Raw genomic sequence first — 17,642 nt, 5'->3', positions numbered from 1 at the left:
CAATTTTATTATAACTGCCAATTCTTCTTAAAATAGCAAGAGGCAGTGTGGTAACCATTGTTGATCACCTTATATTTTGTTTTTACATTATCTATTATGTCCATCCTTTTGATTTGACTGACTCTGTTCTGATATATCGCATTTGGTTTTACTCTCTTCAAAAAAAGTAATAAGATCTGTGGGAGTAATAAAACCCAAAATGTGTAATTGTCATCATACAAAAGAAAGAAAAGAAAGTGCTCTAAAAGTTATAATTGCATGTATGTTTAAGTGTATCAGATAGATAACCATATTACTGAGTGTTTTTTAGATCATTAAACAAAACTGTTTGCACTCTCACTGTTTGAAAGTCCACTTTATATGCTTCAATTTTGTAACTTGAACAACTATTTCTAAGATGAGAATATGTAATCTATTAACTAGTGATTTCTTACTGTTTATTTTTTTTAATTTTGTATTACTTGTACAATTTTTGTTTTTTTCCTTTTTCTCCTTAAATTATTAAGAGGGTGTGTAAATATCTATTGTTCTTTCTCATTATATAATGATATAGTGACCTCATAGTGGATAATATATTTACCCTCAATTGAATACATCTGAATAGGAGTCTTTTCCAAACTTAAGCCCTCACTTTGCTCCATTGCATCACCAGATTATTTTGTATCTATTGGAGGTAGGAGGGACAGCTATTTCTGCCTTTTTCTTTGTGAGCTTTTATTTCTGTTTCCTACCTGTCAGCTCTTTCTTTTAAATTTCAGTGTATCTGTAGCTCATTTAGTGCTTTTATTTATGTTTTTCCTCTCTCTTCATTGCAGCATTACCTTCTTTCCAATGTAACTTCTCTTGTAACTTTTTAACTTTCTTGTAAGAGTAACCAAAAACCTAATGAGGTCTCTACTCTCATTGTATATAACCTTACTTTACACATACCTCTGAGATAGTCATTCAGCTTCTGTAGGGGTTATGAGTGATTTTTTAAAATTTGCTTCTTCCAACTTAACAGGGTCATTAATAGGGAGCAATGAATGGAAGTCCTCAGTAAGAATGGTTATCTTATGGGCTTCAGCAAAAGGAATCTGGCATATTTATTGTTGATTCCATCTTCAAGATAGCTGGGATTTTATTAACGTCTATCTGACTGTATGCAAACTCGACCAAGAAACTAAAATATATATTACCAAAGCATGAACACTAGAATAGAAAGACAGATTGGAAAAAAGCAAGGACCAGAGGATGTTTTTAAGAGATTGGAATAAAAATTGTAACTAGCTGGCTTTTAGACTTTTCTATGGGGGAAGCTGTGTCAGTCAGCAAAGATCAATGGTTGAGCCCTCTTTTTTCCCCTTCGTTCCTCTCTTGATCTCTCTCCCTGCTTCCTGTACACCACAGCATGAGCCATTTCTCTTCTCTAATCCCTCCCACAGCCCCTGCCTTAGAGCTGGCCAACTGCAAACTAAAACTAAAACTATGAGCCAAATTAAGCCTTTCCTCCTTTAGGTATTCTGTCCCAGTGCAAGTAAATTAAGATATAATTTTTCAATTTTTACTTTTATTAGTATATGTTTTCAGTACATAATGGTTATCTCCATTGCAAGGAGGCATAATATGTCTTAATTCTTTTTTGTTACTCCTTCACCATGGCATCTCCAAGAATAAATTAAATGGAAAAACGAAACTGTTAGGATCAACACAAAAGGACCAATGACAAACTACCATTCATTAAAAGCCCAATTTATATATTCTTCTGAAGAAGTCTGTGACTTTAAAGATGCTTTTGCTATAAATGCAATGACTGGCGGGAGCGCGGGAGTTAGCGTTGCGGAGCCATAGCCGGCCAGCTGAGTGAAGGGGCCATTGCGGCTATAATGCAGCAGGGTGATACATGCATAAAACCCATTCTCAAAGTCATGAACATCTGCCCCATTACGACAGGGAATAGTCCACCCTGTTATCGACTTTTTGTGAGTGATGGAATCAACACTCTGTCCTCTTTCATGTTAGCAACACAGATGAACTCGCTTATTGAGGAAGAACGAGTGGCTACCAACTATATTTGCCAGATTGACTGATTTATTGCTAACACTCTGAAAGATGGAAGGAGAATAGTTATTTTGATGGAGTTAAAAGTTTTGAAATCAGCTGACATAGTCGGAGTGAAGATTGGCAATCCATTGTCCTATAATGAAAGACAAGGGAACCCACCGGCAGTTCCTTCTCCAGTTGCAGCATCCAGTCCACTCACCAGCAGGCCCCAGCAACAGAACAGGCGCTCAGAAGTGGGTTCCTCTGTACCAAGACTTACGGTGCCTTAAAGACATTTGGAAAACCCGGAAGGTTGGGACTCTTGCACCTTTCCAGGGGAACGCAGTCCAAAGTGGTACCCATTGTCAGCTTCACGCTGTACCAGTCCAAGTAGACTATTTGTGCTCGTGTTACCAACAAGACAGATCCGTATGCGGAGCAATTCTCAAGGGAAAGGGAAGCTTTTTTCTCTAGAACTAGTGGATGAAAGTGGTGAAATCAGAGCTAATGCTTTCAGTGATCAAGTGGACAAGTGCTTCCCCCTCATTGAAGTGGACAAGGTGTACTATTTCTCAAAAGGCACCCTTGCAGATAGCTAACAAACAGTTCTCAGCTGTTAAAAATGACTATGAAATGACCTTCACTGGTGAGACTTCTGTGGTTCCCTGTGAAGATGGTCATCATTTTACCTACAGTTCAGTTTGACTTCACAGGAACTGATGATCTAGAGAACAAGTCTACAAACTCACTTGTAGACATAATGGAATCTGCAAGAGCTATAAGGATGCCACTAATATCACAGTAAAGTCTAACAACAGACAAGTTGCTAAGAGAAATATCTACTTGATGAACATGTCAGGGAAAGTGGTGATTGCTGCTCTGTGGGAAGAAGATGCTTACAAATTTGATAGTTCTAGACAGCCTGTGATGGCCATAAAAGGAGCCAGAGTTTCTGATTTTGATGGATGGAGCCTCTCTGTGCTGACTTCAAGCACTCAGGATTGCAGTAAAAAAGTGATTGACCAGCAGAATGGATTATACTGCTGTGAAAAATGCAACTGTGAAATTCCCAATTTCAAATACCACATGATCTTCTCGGCAAATATCACAGATTTTCAAGAGAATCAGTGGGTGACTTGTTTCCAGGAATCTGCTGAAGCTATCCTTGGACAAAACACTGCTTATCTTTGGGAACAGAAAGAGAGGAATGAGCAGGCCTTTGAAGAAGTTTTCCAGAATGTCAACTTTCGATCTTTCACATTCAAAATCAGAGTCAAACTGGAGACCTATAATGATGAGTCTCAAATCAAGGCCATGGTGATGGATGTGAAGCCTGTTGACTACAGAGACTATGACAGAAGGCTGATCATGAACATCAGAAGAAATGCAGGAATGTGACGAGAGTAGCACTGATTGGGCAGAAGTTTGAAAACAGACCTGAAATGGAGCTGATTTCTTATAGTTCCACCTCACCCACCATACAGAACCTCAGTTTTCCCCTCTGCAAACAATATGGGCCAGTTGGTAAAGAGAGGATGGTGCACTCAGAGAGTGGTGTATCAGCCATGGGAGTCCACAGTGGGTTGCAGAGACACAATCCCTCCCTATGTCTTCAGGCTTCTGTCAATTTTAGTGAGATTTCATTATCTCTAAGCAGGAATTATGTCACAAGTAATTGACTATAACTCTACAAACAATGAAAAAATTATGTCACCAGGCTTTGCTCCTCCAGCAGTGACATATTCACAACTGGAGGCTCTGGGAAGGGGTAGTGGTGAACCAGTTCTGAGTGTTTCTCCAATTCAAAGGCACTCTCTTTCTAGAAGTTCTGTATAGTTGTTAATGCTTGGAATGGCAATAGGGTAGAATTATTAATCAAAGGCATATCTTCATATCTGAAGACTATCCTTCCATCAGGGTTTAATAGATTTAATAGACTGAATCAGATGGGTCTGATATTAATCAAAATTGTCTCTTCTGAGGATGGCTGATAAGCATAGACTTGCTGTCCCCTGGGGACATCAGACAACTACAAAGCATTGCTTGAGTTTTCCCTTTAATTAGTGTTGCATTTTGTTTCATGAATGTACATTTTTCTTACCTGTGCATATTTCTCGCATTTATGTTTTATTTCTTGATTAAAGGTATGTTAAAATGGAAGGGACATTGAAAGGACAAGCCCTTGTTTCCTGTGCTTTGTTTAATAAACAGTATATCCTTTTTAAAAAATGCAATGACCATTTGTCTACAGATGCCCAGTGGGTCACTAAAAACCAGGCAAGGCTTGACATTTTTGCTATTGAATTCTTGAAGATTATTACATTAAATAACAACCCTAGTTATTCGTCTACCACCTTGTTTTGAAAGCTTACATCATCATTGTTTTGGGTCTCTTTGCTATTGTTATATATTTGTCTTTTTTGCTTTGTGTTTTTTAACAATCTGTTTCATTTTGTTTTGGTTTTCCCTCTAGTACAGAAAGGATAGATATACATATAGAGGTTTATACATGCCTAGAACTTCTCTTAATCAGTTTAAGAGAAATAATTATATTATACATGAATAGCTACATTAAGAAAAAGAGACCTTATGGTATTTATTTCTGATTTCTATCATGCTGTGAAAACCAGTAATGCTTTTATTCTTTGTTTAGAGTGGTTTTAGTCTGCTTTGAGTTATTTAACTTCATCATATGTGAAGGTATGCACAGCTATTTTGAAGAGAACTGAGAAGTTATGTTAGTCATTATTGATTGTCCTACAGTCTGGTTTTGAAGGCCTGTTATGTCTTCATCACTCTGTTCTGATGAATTTTACACTGTTTAGTTTGGTATGAATACAATGTGTGTGAAGATATGTACAACTATTTATAAGAAAACAAGAGACATTGTTGTACCCAAAAAAACAAGGCTTCAAGATCTAAAAATGTGGCAAGATGTCTGTTTTAATAGAGAACTTTTATTTAAACTAGCACCAGTGGCACACTGCCGATGGAGTTTGCAAAGCTATGCAACTGGGTTAGAATTTTAACATATTTTTATAGCCCATTAATCTGCAAGGTGAAGAGTGATGTGACAGAGCAGGAATGGGGAAGGCCTTTGTTCCCTTTTGCTTGGGGTCAGAGACATTTCACAGTTCATGGTTAGCCCTTTCTATCCTTGCTCTGCTAATTCTAGGAACATTTGTATCTCACAAAGTGGACAAAGGGTGACACAGCATAATTTGTCTCTCACAAAGGGAAAACGTTGATACAACAAACAGGTTACTAAGGTGATGACATATACAGAACAGTATAGTGACATGTCAGTTAATCTGTAACTATGTGGTCAGTGCTCCAGGTACGTGGTTACTAGGGTAATAAGCATAGCACAGAATGACAAAGCTCTTTGTGTTAATAACAATGTTTTTAACTTTGCGTTTTAGCTTTTTTTTTAATTAAAAAAAAAGAAAAAACAAAACAAAGCAGTATAAGGGTACAACTAATACAGAATTACAAAAAAAAGGTAAGAAATCACTAGTTAATATATTACATATTGTCATCTTAGAAATAGTTGTTGAAGTTACAGGGTTAAAGCATACAAAGTAGACATTCAAACAGTGAGACTGCAAAGAGTTGTGTTCAATGATCCAACAAAAACTCAGTAATATGGTCATCTATCTTAACACACCTAAACACACTTGCAGTTGTATCCTTTAGAGCACTTTTTTTTCCTCTCTTTTTTACAAAAAAAATTTACACATTTTGGATTTTGTTACTCCCATAGGTCTTACTACTTTTTTTGGAAGAGAATAAAACCAAATATAACAAAACAAAGCAGTCAGTCAAAACAAAGGATAGGCATAGCACATGATATAAAACAGAGTACAAGGTTATCAACAATGGCTACCATAATGCCTCTTGCTTCCTTAAAAAGAACTGCCTATATCATTAGGTATAATAAAATTGAACAAACTAGTACAGAACAACACCAATAAAACCTAAACATTACAAGACTTCACTAGAAGATAATAGTCACACCAGAATGGGCATCATAGTAAATCTTATTGCCTTGAAAGTAGCTGCCTAGACCCTCAAATTTGATATTATGAAACAGAACAGAACAGAGTCTAATCATTCAAAACAAAACAGTGGGAGTAATACAGTAATACAGGGCTTCAAATCAAGTTAAGAGGAAATGAAAACAGTGAATATAATATACTCTGCTAATCTTTTATTTTTTCCCTTAATTAAAATATTCATAAAAGAAATAAATATTTTTAATAAATAAGGGGGAGATTGAGATTAAAAGAAGACATAACAACATAACAATGCAGATCAAAGCATGACAATTTCAGCAACCTAGTGCTTCACCACCAAATAACCTGACAATAGTAGTTACCATAGTGTCACTTTCCTTAGAATATTTGAGTATAACTTCGAATACTATAACATCAAACATATCTAGACAGTGTGAAACCATTCAAGTGGATGAAAGTATTACAAGGCATTTAGCTAACAGAAAAAGAACAATGGTTTCTATATTATCTCTTTGCCTATAAAAATTTTTGTTTATACTATCACATATTATAAAATCCAGTAAGATACAACATAATAAAACCAATGGAGAAAAAAGAGCAACAGTTTGGTGGGGCTTCAAAACAAGATGATATTAAATCAGCATTAGCTATTATGATGTCTTGTTTTCTTCAAAATAGCTGTTCATTTCATCACAGGCAATAATATCAAGCCGCCCAGAATAAAGTCAATCCAATTAACAAGTGGGCACTTGGACTGTTTTCAAGATCTGGTGATTACAAATTGTGCTGCTATAAACATAGGTGCACATATATCACTGTGGTATGATGCTTTCAGTTCTTCTGGGAATATGCCTAGAAGTGGAATAGCTGAAACAAATGGGACTTCCAATCCCAGCTTTCAGAGCAATGTCCAGACTGACCTCCACAATGGTTGTACCAATCTACCCTCCCACCAACAGTGAAGGAGAGTTCCTTTTGCCTCACAGCCTCTCCAGCATTTGTTGTTGGTTTTCTTGATCCTGGCCATTCTTTCAGGAGTGAGATGGAATCTCAGTGTGGTTTTAACTTGCATTTCTCTAATGACTAATCATGATGAACATTTTTTCATGTATTTATTTGCCATTTGTATTTTTTCATCTGAGAAGTGTATATTCATCTCAGATGTCCATTTTTGCATTGGATCTTTGAATTTTGGGAGTCTAAGTTTTTTTTTTTAATTCTTTATATGTTTTAGACAGAAGTCCCTTATCTGAGGAAGAGTTCACTAAGATTTTTTTTCCCAGTTTGTGGGTTTTCTTTTCACTATGCTGGAGATTTCTTTTGACATGCAGAAACTTTTTAATAAGAGGTGGTCACAGTTATTGATTCTGGGAAATATTTCCCATGCAGTTTGAGTCCTGTTCATGAATTTTCTACCTACCACCATGTCTTCAAGGTTTCTACCCAATTTGTCTTCCAATAGATTTAATGTTTCTGTTTTAATATTCAGATCTTTGATCCATTTAGATTTTAATTTAGTACATGGTGATAGGCATTGGTCTAGCTTTAGTTTTCGGCAAATGGAGAGCCAGTTTTTCCAACACCATTTATTAAAGAGACTATCGTTCTTCCAGTGAACCTGCTTGGCTCCTTTATCAAAGATAAGGTGGTTGAGTGTGTTTGTAGTTGTGGTTGTATCTTCTAATCTATTTCATTGATCTTTGGCTCTGTTTTGATTACAGTACCGTGTTGATTTTATTACTGTTGCTTTGTAGTATAACTTCAAGTCCAGGGATTGTGATGCCTCCTGCCTTGCCTTTGCTGTTTAGGATTGCCTTTGCTATTCTAGGTCTCTTCTGGTTCCAGATGAATTTTAGGAGTGATTTCTCTAGATTTATAAGGTATGTTGATGGTATTTTTATTGGGATTTCATTGAATCTGTATAACAGCTTTGGGAGAATGGCCATTTTCACAATGTTTGTCTTTCTATCCATGAGCAAGGGATGTCTTTTCATTTTCTGAGATCACATTCAATTTATTTTTTCAATGTATTATAATTTTCACTGTATAGGTCTTTCACTTCTTTTGTAAGAGTAATTCCTAAATAATTCATTTTTTTGCTTGCTAGTGTGAAGAGTGTGGTTTCTCTTATTTTCTTCTCTGTGATTTTGTTGTCAGTGTATAGGAATGCTATTTATTTCTGAGTATTGATTTTGTATCCAGCTACATTACTGAGTTTATTTATTATATCTAAGAGTCTTTCAATGGAGTTTAGGGGGTCTTCTATGTAGAGTATTATGTCATCTGCAAACAATGATAATTTAACTTCTTCTTTTCCTATCTTTACCCCTTTTATTTCTCTCTCTTGTCTAATTGCTCTGGCTAGTACTTCCAGTACTATATTAAATAGGAGTGGTGATAAAGGACATCCTTTTCTTGTGCCTGATTTTAAAGTAAAGGCTTTCAATTTTTGGCCATTTAGTATGATACTGGCTATTGGTTTGTCATAAATGGCCTTTATTATACTGAGGTAAAGACCATCTATTCTAATTTTCTGTAGAGTTCTTATCATGAATGAATGTGGGACCTTATCAAAGGCTTTTTCTGCATCTATAGAAATGCTCATGTGATTCTTACTTTTGGCTTTATTGATATGGTGGATTACATTTATTGATTTACATATGTTGAACCATCCCTGCATTCCTTGGATGAATCCCACTTGGTCATGGTGTATAATCTTCTTGATGTATTGCTGCATCCTGTTTGCCAATATTTTATTGAGGATTTTTGTGTCTGTGTTCATTAGGGAGATTGGACGTTAGTTCTCTTTTTTAGTTGGGTCTTTCTCAGGTTTTGGTTCTAGAGTAATATTTGCTTCCAGGAATGACTTAGGAAGGTTGCTTCCCTTACAATTTCATTGAATGGTTTGAGGAGTGTTGGCATTAGGTTTTCTTTGTATTTCTTGTAGAATTCTGCAGTGAATCCATCTGGGCCTGGGCTCTTCTTTGTAGGTAAGGACTTAACTACATTTTCAATTTCATTAATAGAGATTGGGTTATTCAGCAGTTCACATCCTCTTGATCTAGCTTTGATACTTCATATGTTTCTAGGAGTCTGTCTATTTCTTCTGTGTTATCAAACCTTTGAGAGTAAAGGTTTTTGAAATAGGCGTTGATGATCTTTTGTATTTCCATAGAGTCTGTAGTGATTTCACCTTTTTCATTTCTTATTGCATGAATTTGAGCTTTTTCTTCCCTTTTTAAAATAAGTTTACATAGGGGCTTATCGATTTTTTTTATTCTTTCAAAGAACCAATCTTTGATTTGTTGTTTCTTTGGATTGTTTTCTTAGTCTATTGCATTGATTCCTGCTCTGGTTTTTATAATTGCCTCTCTTCTGTTGGGTTTGGGCTGGACTTGCTCTTCTTTTTTCTAGCTGTTTGAGGTGTAACATCAGGTTATTTGTATTCGTTTTGTTTTCCTGATGTGGGAACTCAGTGCAATAAATTTTCCTCCGAAGACAGTTTCCATTGCATCCCACAGATTCCAATAGGTTGTATTTGTATTTTCATTTTCTTGTAGGTATAGTTTAATTTCTTCTTTAATTTCCTCTGTGACCCACTGATTACTCAAGTGTGTGTTATTCAGTTTCCATGTGTTTGTGCGATTTTTGCAGTGCCTTTTATCATTAATTTCTAACTTCAAAGCACTGTGATCCGGTAACATGCAAGGGATAATTTCAACTCTTTTTCATTTATTTAAATATGTTCTGTGAGCTAATATATGGTCTATTTTAAAGAATGACCCATGTATTGCTGAGAATAATGTGTATTCTGATGTTAGATGAAACACTCTATTTATGTCTATGAAGTCCATTTGTTCACAGATGTGATTCAGCTCTGTTATTTCTTTGCTGATATTCTGTCTGGTTGATCTGTCTCTTGGTGTCAATGGTGTGCTAAGGTCTCCTGTTACAATCATGTTACTGAGAATTTGATTTTTCATTTCTGTTAATACTTGTTTTATACAATGGATGCTCTGGAATTTGGTGCATATATATTTAAGATATTTATCTCTTCCTCATGGACTTTTCCCCTAATGAATATGTAATGACCTTCTTTGTCTCATTATTGGTTAAAAGGTCACATTGTCTGCAAACATTGTCTGCTTTTTTTTTTTTTTTTTTTTTTGATTCCTGTTGTGTGAAGTATTGTTTTCCATCCTTTGACTTTCAGTCTGTGAGTATCATTCAGGGTTAGATGGCTTTCCTGTAAACAGCATATGGTTGGATTTTGTTTCTTGATCCATTCTGCTAGTCTGTTTCTTTTAATTGGTGCATTGAGGCCATTCACATTAATGGTTATAACTGTTATATGTTGGTTTATTATTAACATGTTATCTTTCTGCTGTTGCATTTTTATCTTTCTGTCCTGTTTAATTATCTGCTTTGCTTAGAGTTTTTTTCCTTTGTGTATCTAAACTGTCTTTCAATAATTTTTGGAGCGTTGGCTTGGTGATCATGAAGTTCTTCAGCTGCTCTTTGTCATGTAAGTGTCTTATTTCACCATCAGTTTTGAATGATAGTTTTGCAGGGCACATCATTCTAGGTTGGAAATCACTTTCCTTTAGGATCTAGAATACTTCTTGCTCTTCCTGACTTTATTGTTTGTCCTAAGAAGTCTGCTGTGATCTGATAGGTTTTCTTTTATAAGTGATGTGTCTGTTCTCTCTGACAGCTTTTAATAATCTATTCTTGTGTTGGATTTCTGGGATGGTGATTATTATATGTCTGGGTGTAGTTTTATTTTGTTTATGACTATTTGGAGTTCTACATGCTTCACTGAACCTTATGTCAGTTTCTGAATTCATGCTTTGGAAATTTTCAGCTATTACTTCTCTAAATATCCTCCTGACATCCTTCATGTTGTCTCCCTCTCTTTCATTAATCCCTATCATTCTTATGTTATTCTTCTTTGCATTGTCTTCCAGTTGTTGAATTGCTATTTCCTGATTCTTTGTTATTTTTAAAAGATCTTTCCTTTCTTGTTCACTGCAATCTATTCAAGGTTTGAAATTCTATCTTCACTTTCATTGAGGTGGTTTTTACAACTTTCACTGGAATTTTTGATTTCCTGTATATCTCTACATCTGCTTTATCTATTCTGTTTGTTTCTTATATTGCTCACCTAAGGATTCTATCTTTTTGTTTAGTTCCTCCAATTTTTTAATTGTGTTTTCTTTAGATATGTTCAGCATCTCTTTCATTTCTTTCATCATTTCTTTTTTTACCTGGGGATTATTTCTAGTTTGAGTTGCTTGTTTATTTCGGTTGCTATCATGCCCAATATTTGAGGTGTATGGCATAGATTTTCTTCTATATATATCACTCCTAGGGTTTTTTGAGATGGGCTGGATGTTTGAGGTTGTAATTTGGTCTTTCATTTTGTCATTTTCCTATATTTCTATGTTTCAATTGTTCGAAAGCTTCCTCAGGATTTGTTGGAAACCCACTTGTATGTTCGCAGCTCCTGGGACTCTGGCACCCAGTTCCCCTAGGATGCTGGGCCTGTGGAACCTGTGGCATTGCCTGCTTGCTTAGAACTCAGCAGTTCCAAACAAGCATGGCTCTGGGGAAAGTGGGCACATGCTTAGAACTATGGAGTTCTAAGCAAACAGGGCTCGGGGGAAAGTGCGCATTGCACTTACTCCAGGATGCTGGGCCTCTGGAACTGATGATGCTCGCCTGCTTGCTTTGAACTCCACAGTCCTCCAGACACAGGGATGCAGATGCAGCTGCACCAGACCCGCCTAGCTGTTCCACTGCACCCAGAAAGTGTGAGGGTCCCAAACAGGCTGGGCTCTGGGGACAGTGGGCACCTGCCTGCTTTCTTAGAACTCCACAGTTCTCTGAGCACAGCCGATATGGGGAGGTGGATGTAGGTGCCTCAGACCCGCCTAGCTGTTCCACTCATTTTTTTTTAACACAACAACATTATGATAACTACTGTGGATCTCCTGCTTTGAAATCTGTATCACTTACTTTGTTTTCTTCTGGTCTGCTTTATTCTGTTTTCTTATGTTTGGTTTTGCCCTCTTTAAAATAAAAAATAAGAAAGAAATAGATTCATAAAGAATGTAAGAGTCATGGGTTTAGGGAAAACCCCACCATTTTAGAAGACCTGTGAGGGCAAGCATAGTCATTGAGAGTAGTCTATGAATCTATAGATAAGGAGTTTAAAGTTTAAGGTCTACTCTATATGCACTAGGAGGCTAGCGAAGTGGAATGATGTGTGATCTGAGGAAAGTTGTAAGTAGAGAAGAAAGCCTGCACAGGAGCAAAGCCATTGAAACCACAACTTCTGGGAGTGCCATACAAGTGGAATGATCCAAACCCTTTGAAGATCACACCTTTCTACATATTACATTATATGCTAATGATGAAGGTATATGACTTATTGTTTGTCTGATTAAATTAGCTTTGTAACTTTCAAAGAAAATAAAACCAAGCAAAATAAAATAAAATAAATCCAATCAAAGCAAACCAGTGTAAGTGAAATGGGGCTTCAAAGCAAGAATATAGGAAGTCAATAATGGTTACTACAATGCTTGTTGTCTTCAAAATAGGCTGGTAATAACTTCAGATATAGGAAAAATCAAACAAAATAGGACAGAATATAACTAATAAATACAAAACACTGAACATAATAAAGGACTTCAAGACTAGATAATAGCAAATCTAAAATGGCTTTCATAATAAATCTTGTTATTAGAGAAAACATAGTAACTATGGAAGATCATCTATATTGTGGTCTTATATGTCTTATCCATTGCATGTTTTTCTAGGAAATTGTTTTGCTATCTTGCTATAACTTGGTATTCCCTATAATACAGAGAGAATAGATATATATGTAGAAATACACACATGGTTTTTTTTTCTTTTTAATTATTTATGGGAACAGATTATATAATGCAAGATGTAATGAACAGATACTCTGAGGAAGAGATGCTAAGAAACCCGAGGCTAGTTTTGTAACATTATGATAGAAAATCTAGCAATACTATTGTTCGCTGATTAGAATGACATTGGACTGGTTTCTTGAGTTCAATTTCAGCATATGTAGAGATGGGGACAGCTATCACAAAGAGAATGAGAGATGCGATGGTAGTTACTATTGTCTTCCCTAATTTGGAACTTGAGGACCTAAAAAGCCTCCAAAGATTTGATTAGTTCTATAATATGCAATAAGTATATAAAGTGGGTGAAGATGGGGACAACTATTTGTAAGAAACTAGAGACAGTTAGATAGACAATGAAGATCTCCAGTGGGCTTGCTGCGAAATCTGTATTTCTTTAAATTGTTTTTTTAACTGCTTTGTTCTGTTTTGATATGTTTAATCTTAAGATTAACATCTTTGTTATGTAAAACAAATGTGTAGGACTGATAACCATATTACTGAGCTTTTGTTCGATCATAGAGCAGAACGGTTTGCAGTGTCACTTTATGAATGTCATTCTAAATACTTTAATTCTATAACATGAACAGCTATTTCTAAGATGACAATGTGTAACTTACCAACCAGCAATTTCTTACCGTTTGTTCTTCTGTAAGTTTGTGTTATTTCTACCCTTTTTTTATCTCCATGTATTCTTTTGTTTCCTTTTCTTTAAATAAATAAATAAATAAATAAATAAATAAATCTTGTTATTTTTGAAACAGCTGCCCATGCTGTCAGATATAATAAAATCAAACAAAACAAAACAGAATAAAACCCAACCCAATTAAACAATGAAAATGATCCAGGACTTCAAAATAAGAAGATAGAGAATTAATAATGACACCAACATCATAAGATCCCTCATAGATGCTATATTGTATACTATTATCCTGCAATACATGAAAAAACTACAAGGTTTAGGCTTACAAAATCAGTGGAACACTAAACAGTACAAAAATTAAATTGTATTGTACCTCAATAGCTATCATTGCAGCCTGTGTTTCTCTGGATCAGCAGATTGCTTACAGAGTAGCACTTCTTACAGAGTGGCTCTTCCCATCCCATGTGTCAGGAGTGGCTGGCATCTGGTTCTCCCCTCAGCATCCCACACATGATACCAACTCACAGAAAGGGCTTGGATTCTTGTTGGCATCTTTTTCTTCTCCCCAGAGTCCTTTTCATGGAAAAAGGCTGGTAGCTAGATCTCCCCATGGTGGCCTATGCATGGCACAGACTTCCAAAGAGGTTTGGCTTTTTGTTTTCTTTTTCCCACAATCTGAGAATGGTGCTGACTCACAGGAAAAGGCTAGTGTCTGGATCTCTTCCCAGTGTCCAAATATGGTACCAACTGACTAGGAAGGACTGGCTTCTTGTTCTCCTCTTCAGTCCATAAATTGTGCCAACTCACAAGAAAACATTATGTATTGATCTCCCTTCATTGGCCTCTTCATGGTGCCAACTCACAGGGAGGGCTTGGCTTCTTGTTGGCTTCTTGTTCTTCTCCCCCACATTCTACAAATGGTGCCAACTTGTGAAAGACTGGCATCTGGATCTCACCCCAGTGGCCCAGGCATAGTAGTAACTCACAGGGAGAACTTGGCTTCTTATTGGCTTCTTGTTGGTTTTTTGTTCTCTTCCCCCACAGTCTGTGAATGGCAATAACTCACAGGAAAAGACTGGAATCTGTATCTGCCCCCCCCCCCAGCACCCTGCACAAGGCATCAACTCAGAGGGAGGGCTTGGCTTCTTATCTCCTCCCCCACAGTCTGCAATGGTGTCTACTCATGGGAAAAGGCTGGCATCAGAATGTCACCCCAGTAGCCCATGCATGACACTGTCTCATAGGGAGGACTTGGCTATTTGTTGGATTTTTGTTCTCCTTTCCCAGAGTTCATGAATGGCACCAACTCATTGGGAATAGGCTGGCATCTGTATCTCCCCACAACAGCTCACTCATGGTGCTGATTCACAGGGAGGGTTTGACTTCTTGTTGAATTCTTTTTCACCCCACCCCCTACCCCACAATCTATGAATGGCATCAATTCATGAGGAAAAACCAGCATATGCCTCACTGAAATTTAAATATATTTTATTTCCTTACTTTCTATCTCTACCTTTCAGAATAGAAATATTTAACTTGTGGCATTGTATGATGGAAGTGTTTTGCTTTTTTTTTTTTTTTTTGGTACAAGAGATTACAGCTAATTTTTGGTCTTAAATCTCACAGTCAGAATGTAAAATTTTCAGCCATCCTGAAACTCAGGTGGTATCAATCATAAAAATTGTAGCCATGGTGGAATAAAAAAGGAAGTTTGCTGTTGCTGCCTTCTCTTCCATGGACTGATACTTCTCTGTGATATCCCTTTTCCTTTGACACAATTGACTGTTACCTAAAACATCTAAAAACTTAGAGGTAAAATAGACTCCCCATCCTTTAATTTTGGGATACAGATATTGTGTCATTGCAATGAGTATGATGACATTTAATTTTACATATATCCTTAATTAAAGAGGTTGTTTTTCCTCAGAGTACATTTTTTGTTACATTATTACATCAAATAGCTGTAAGTGTTTGAAGTTATTTCTGATTCTTTTATTCTGTTGCCTTGATCCACATGCCTGTGTTTTTCCAGTATCATGCAGTTTTAATTACAATAGGTTTATAGTATAACTTCAAGTCTGTCATTGTGACACTGCCTGTTTTGCTCTTGTTATTCAAGATTTCTTTTTGCTCTTCTGTGCATCTTCTGATTCCATATACATTTAGGATTGATTTTGCTAGCTCTGAGAGAAATTATCTTGCTATACTTATTGAGATAGCATTAAATCTAGAGGTTTTAGAACTATTAATATTATGATGATACTTTATCACTCTCTAATGTTTTCCTGTTATTCTTTTTCCAATTTTTGTAATTTTCATTATAAAGCTATTTCTACCCTGTTTATGTGCCTAAGTAATCTTTTTGGTGCCACTATTACAAGTACTATTTTCCTAATTGCTTTCCCAGTGAGTTTGTTGCTAGTGTATTGGAGTATTGTTGCTTTTTTGTGTTCATTTCATTTTATTACTACATTGATGATTTTGGTTATCAACTCAAGATTTTTGTTGCAATATTTTGTGTCTTGAATGTAAAGAACCATGTCAGATGCAAATAATATTTTCACTTCATCATTTGCTTCAGTATCCTTGATTGCTTTCTCTTCCCTGAATGCTATGGCTGATGTATCAAGGTCTATTTTCAACAACAGTAGTGAAAGTAACATCTTTCATTGAATATCTTTATTCCTAATTTTACAAAGACAAATTTCAGGGTTTTTTTCGATTTATTATACTGTTTGCACTATATCAGTGATTTCTCATAAATTGCCTTCTTTCAATTAACATAAAGACAATTGAGACCTATATTCTTAATGTTTTTTTAACAATAAATGAATGTTGGACTTTGTCAAAGACTTTTTTATTTAAGGAGAACAACAAAAAAACAGAAAAAGGGTACAAGTAATACAAAATTTAAAAAATAAATGTTTAGAAATCACCAGTTAATAGATTACATATTCTCATCTTAGAAATAGTTGTTCAAGTTACAAAATTCAAGCATATAAAGTGGATTTTAAACAGTGAGAGTGCAAACAGTTTTGTTCAATGATCCAAAAAAAAAAAAAAACCTCAGTAATATGGTCATCTATCTTATACACTTAAACATTTATGCAGTTATAACTTTTAGAGCACTTTCTTTTCTTTTCTTTTCTTTTCTTTTGTACAATGACAATTACACATTTTGGGTTTTATTACTCCCACAGTTCTTATAACTTTTTTTGAAGAGAGTAAAATCAAATGTGACATATCAGAACAGAGTCAATCAAATCAAAAGGATGGACACAATAGATAATCTAAAAACAAAACACAAGGTGATCAACAATGGTTACCATACTGCCTCTTGCTATTATAAGAAGAATTGGCAGTTATAATAAAATTATAACTGGCAAAACAGTAAAGAATAAAACCAAAGCATTGGAGACACTACAGGACTTTAAAAGAAAATAATAGTCAATTGGAATGGGCGTCATAATCATTCTTATTGTCTTCACAGTTTTGCCTATACTTTCAAACTTGATACTATCAAGCAAAGCAGAATAGAGGAAAATCAGTCAAAACAAGATGATGAGAGCAAAACATGATTTCAAATCAAGTTAATAGGAAATCAAAGTAGGTTACTATAATGTATCTGGCTATTTTTTATTTACTTTTCCATTAATTAAAAAGATAAAAAGAAAAAAGTAAATAATTTTTTTAAAAAGGAGGGGATTGAGATTTAAATGGGGCATAACAACAGAACAGTGCAGATCAAAACATAACCATTTAAGCAAAATAGTATTTCATCACAAGATATCCTGACATAAAAATAGTTACCATAGTGTCTTTTTCCTTGAAACTTTTGAGTATAACTTCGTATACCCCAAACATATCCAGACACTATAAAACCATTCAAGAGAATGACATTATTACAGGGTATTTAGAACCAATTAACAGAAAATGAACAATGGTTTCTGTATAATCTCCTTGTCTATAAAAGTTTTTACTTATCATATATAATAAAATCCAATAAGATACAACCTTTTAAGACCAATG

The 17,642-nt window shown here is 35.4% G+C and overlaps 1 pseudogene; it reads left to right on the top strand.

Moving 5' to 3' along the window:
- Window positions 1-1,826: 1,826 nt before the first annotated feature.
- LOC134475106 (replication protein A 70 kDa DNA-binding subunit-like) lies at window positions 1,827-3,496 on the top strand (annotated as a pseudogene).
- Window positions 3,497-17,642: the final 14,146 nt, after the last annotated feature.

The sequence above is a fragment of the Cavia porcellus genome, unplaced genomic scaffold (genome assembly GCF_034190915.1).
Source record: "Cavia porcellus strain 051 isolate PalLab524CR breed Dunkin Hartley unplaced genomic scaffold, mCavPor4.1 scaffold_61, whole genome shotgun sequence".
Taxonomy (NCBI): Eukaryota; Metazoa; Chordata; class Mammalia; order Rodentia; family Caviidae; genus Cavia; species Cavia porcellus.
The sequence above is the reverse complement of the archived record's forward strand: the minus strand, read 5'-3'. Positions and strand labels throughout refer to the sequence as shown.